Source organism: Anas platyrhynchos, chromosome 9, assembly GCF_047663525.1.
Source record: "Anas platyrhynchos isolate ZD024472 breed Pekin duck chromosome 9, IASCAAS_PekinDuck_T2T, whole genome shotgun sequence".
In the NCBI taxonomy this organism is placed as follows: Eukaryota; Metazoa; Chordata; class Aves; order Anseriformes; family Anatidae; genus Anas; species Anas platyrhynchos.
This window is the reverse complement of record NC_092595.1, coordinates 424516-429232: the sequence shown is the minus strand read 5'-3', so window position 1 is coordinate 429232 and position 4717 is coordinate 424516. Positions and strand designations below refer to the sequence as shown.

The following is a 4717-nucleotide window of genomic DNA, read 5'->3' as shown; positions in this document are numbered from 1 at the left end:
GACGCCGCGGCGCGGTGACGTCACGGCCCGCCGGGCCTTCGTCACGGGGCGGGGCCGCGCGGCCTGGCCCTGCGCAACGCGGCCCCGGCCCCGCCCCGCCCCGCCGCCAGGGGGCGCCCCGGGAGCCCCGCGCTGCGCCCCCCGCCGCGCCCCCCGCCCCGCCCCCCCGCAGCCCCCACAGCGCGGGCCGCTCCCCGGCTCCCCCGCTCCACACGGCCCCTGCCCGGCCGGGCCCCGCAGCCCGCTGGGGCCTCTCCTCGCTGCTCAGCGCCCCGTGTGCTGCCCGCCCCTTTGCGCCGCTACGAGCATTCTCAGCCCCGTTTCTCTCTGCACCAACTCGTCCCTCGTTATTTCACTCGTTATTCCCTGTCCTCCCGTTCTCCAACGCCTGCCTTCTCGAGGCCCTTTGTTCTGCACGTGTTCGGGGGCGATGAGCTGAGCGCAGCCTCCTTTTCCTCTTTCCTTTTCCTCTTTCCTTTTCCTCTTTCCTTTTCCTCTTTCCTTTTCCTCTTTCCTTTTCCTCTTTCCTTTTCCTCTTTCCTTTTCCTCTTTCCTTTTCCTCTTTCCTTTTCCTCTTTCCTTTTCCTCTTTCCTTTTTCCTCCTTAATGATTTGGATTCCCCTCTGAACTGCATCTCCAGTGCCTGGGTCTCCTGGTGCACAGGAGTTTTCCCTCGGCACGCGATGAGTTCCCCCCGGCAGCTCTCTGGAATAGCTTCTACCTGGTATCCGCTGGAGGATAAAACACATCCTTCATCTTCTGCTTGCTGCCATCTGTTCTACTTCCTCTGGCCCTGCGATTGAACCTGCATTCTTAGAATTCGTCTTTTATATTCAGCCCTGACTTTGAAGAGGAAAGAAGACAATTCCCCAAACTTCCTCCCAAACAAACCCCCCCCGACACACATGCCTTTTCCTGTGCTCTCTTCACAGTACGATTTCAGATATACAAATGTTAGAACGGAAATGTAATGCAGACAGTGCAAGATCTTTTAAAATGCATAATATCATCTCAGTACTGAATTGCAATGTTAAACTTTTGTATTTCAGTCTAAGAAATGTCTCGTGTCCGTGAGAATGTCTGTTTTTGGCATGGGATATAAGGTGTTAGGCCTTAAACCTTCCTTTAGCCCTGAAACTATTACTCCGTATTCTGCAAGTTAATCGAGTATAATTTGACAAAACAAAGGAAATCTGTATTAGAGAAGAGAGAATAACGCTTATTTGACAAGTTTCATTTTAACAGGCAGCATTTGGATGTGTCTGGGAGTTTTTGAATTACTTACAACAATGGTGGATTAAATAGGAAAGATAAAGTCATGCGGCTGACAGTATATAACAGTGCAATATACTATATGGTAACAACATTTATATCACAGGTACCAACGGGGTCAGCAGAAGTTCTGTTCTGTTTTTTTTTTTCAGGTCACCATGAAAGCTGTAGGGATGCAAAGCATCTGGGGTTGTATGGGACGTGAATCATCTATAAATGGTGCTAATCTTTGGGGAGGATTTCCTAAGGGCAAGTAATGGCTAGCTACAGGAAACAGTCGAGACTTGAGATAATTTTTGTATATAGATTTTTTAGTTTTTAAATCAGAAGCATTTGGGCATATTAATACAATACATTCAGGACAGCATATAATACATCATTTTTTGGATAGCAATAAATTTTAAAACATTGTCCTGACACAGATAAATAATACGCATAGCAGTGGAAGGATGCAGGATGCCAGAACATAATAGGGAGCCAACCCAACAAATACTTTTTAATCAATAAGTATTTGGAGGACTGTTTATTGTGGACAAAAGTGTCACAACCTTTACCTCTCCAAAACATTAATATTTTCTTCACTTTGAAGTGGTACGTCTTAAATATACAAAGATATAAGGTAGTTGTGAAGGTTCTTATTGGCCAACTATTGGATTTGTATGTGGTTATTTCATTGCAGTAACAAGTGAAACTGATGAAGCCTCTCTTAGGAAGTGATATTTTAAAAACCTGCAAGGAAGCCTTAAAAACAGAAGCAAGAGTTATTCTACTAGGTCTACCCCTACGTGTGATCTTTCAAACGATGAGAGGAAGGATATGTAATTAGTGGGATGAAGTTCATTCCCACCACATAGGTGTATAGACCCATGACAGATAGGGTAATGCTTTTTTCAACATTAAGTATTGAATGACTACCAGTAAGCTGTTCAGCAGGAGGCTGCTATGCTTTAAGAACAGAAGTTTTTTTCCTGACAGTGCAGTAATACAAAGTTAAGAGTTATTTTCTTTGCATTTTATGCAATTATTATATTACTTTTTAGTGTGTGAAAATGCATATTTTTAAAATATAATGGTCTTCTGATTTAGATGCGTCTGAAATTTAAACCATCAAAGATTTTTTTAAAAATCTGTTAATTTGGACCTGTTGTTCAGAATAAATTAACACTTGCAATTATAAAATTATAAATCCCATATAGAAGTAGTCATTTGCTGAACACTCCATTCATAAACTGCATATACATAAACATTCTAATGGAACCTAACGTGTAAGGAGGAATGGACTACTTGGCTGACATTTAGAGTGGTCTAGCAAAAGAGAATTGGAAAATAATAAAAGGTAAAATAGGCAAGGGATGATGAACAAGAATGAACAGGATAAACTGATTCAGTAACAAAACAGAAAGGCTTCTGAAAAGTCAGGTATAAAAATTGCTGCAGCCTATGTCCAGGTTGGCCAAGATACACACAAACAATCCACACAACGGCCTTGGCAGCATTACACTGATAATATTTTTGCAAGGTTGAATTATTGCCGAACAATACTGTAGTATGTTGCACACAAATATCCTGATATTTTTATTAAGTGTCAAGCATGTATATATTCCTTTTTTGCCTGCAAGAATAACATCTGCCACAGTTAGTTAAAAGAAATTCCCACATGACTTCTGTTTGACTTTCTGTGAGCGTCAACTTCATGGGGTCCTAGTGGTTTCTGTGCACATGTCCCTGTTTTCTCGAGGTTCAGCAGGCACAGTGAGGGTGGGCTCCGTGGCGGTGCTCCTGCGCCACGAACAGCGTTGTGTGACTCTTCCACAGCCTGCACCTCCTTCTGCCATCGTGCGTCTCACTGCGAGGATCCCTTGGCAGAGCTTCAGCAACTGTGAATTTCCACACTTGGGGTTCTGCCATCTGGGGGCTGCAGGTGAACTTGCGTATTTTGCCATTGAAGGATCCGCTGCCAGTCATACAAAAGACACGCTTCCTTCACAGAATCTCTGTCTCAGAGGCTGACTGCACTGAAGCATTATCACAGATGACAGAAGACCAAAAAAGAAGTTCCTTTATTGAGTATAAGCTGTGGAGTCAGACACTGACCACATGTATGGATTCAGTGGAAACGTTACTAAAATGTTCTGTTTGTATGTTTGTTTATATGACTTTAAATGGGCAAAAGGCAGTCCATCCCACTGATTATGGCTGAAGTCGATGTATCATCCAGGCAGTTATGCAAGTTGTACATTAAAAAACCTACAAACTTACAGAGTTTACACACGTATGCACACTCTCACATCTATAGATGTATGCATGTGTGTATAAAGATGTGTAAGCATATTAGCGAGTGCATATGTAAATTTAGAATTTTGAAGATCCCTAATGATAACGCTAAAAATACAATGCTTTTAAAAGAAAGCTATAGGAATTACCAAAGGGAGTCAGACCATTTATTGGTATAAAGAGTTCATGGGTTCAAATTTCCTCGCCTTTAATAACATTAGGTGATTACTGTAGAAGATTAAAAACTAGCCTGGGGAAGCAGTGTGCTCTAACAAATAGGGCATTTACACATCAGGAGTCCAGGCTGAAATACTGTTTTTGTGGTAGTCAGTAGGAAGAGTTCAGGGGATCATTGTTTTAACCTTGGTCTTACACCGATGCTGGTATTTATCTTCAGTGTGGCTTTTTACAAGTTATTTTTCCCCTGTTGGTGCCTCTTTTTTGCTTTCCCCTCCATAAGCCTCATATCATATATGTCATAGTCTCAGAAATAGTAACATACTGGCACAATAATGAAAAAGTGGCAAATACATTTATCATTAGGTTCAAATTTGATCAGAATTTTAGGAATTACTAAAAATTAAACTTTTACATACATTAAGTTTAGCAGTATGGTATTTTAAGAGTGAACTCCCTTTCAGGTGATTCTTTTATGAAGATCCTAAGTTAACATCTTAAATTTAAAAATTAACAGGCATATTAGAAAATTCTTTCTTTTACTGCAAACTGTACATTTTACAATTTAATAAGCTAGTGATGTTAGACAGAAAGACGTACATCCAAATTCTTGTTTTTGAAACTTGTCTAAGTTACCACAAACAATCTCAAACTGCACCGAGACGTGATGGTAATTTGGATTTCAAGCTGCAAGACATTGACTGGAAGACCTAGGAGACAAATTCCAGATTACAGACTGCTGGAAGGAAGAAGGGCATAGAAAAGGGCAGATGAGTTAGTTAAATGTCTAAGTGGGATTTTTGTATTTATAAAGGCTGCTATCAGGAGAACCAGTGAACAGTATTTAGCTTCAGGCTCTTCTTAAACTCTCACGTGACAAAAATCATGGAAATTTCCTTTTTCTCTGACCCTAACAAAATTGTTCTTTTTTGTCTTTGCAGTGTTCACTGTTTTCTATATAGAGAAAAATAGACACTAAAAAAAATAACAAAAA

The 4717-nt window shown here is 41.3% G+C and overlaps 1 long non-coding RNA gene across 1 annotated transcript in view; it reads right to left on the bottom strand.

The window, feature by feature from the left end:
- Window positions 1-1556: 1556 nt before the first annotated feature.
- LOC101798394 (uncharacterized) overlaps window positions 1557-4717 on the bottom strand; it is a 95600-nt gene continuing 92439 nt past the window's right edge. The window contains exon 10 of the long non-coding RNA XR_011811523.1: window positions 1557-4717. This exon is cut by the window's right edge and continues 26823 nt beyond it. This is a non-coding gene — a long non-coding RNA (uncharacterized lncRNA).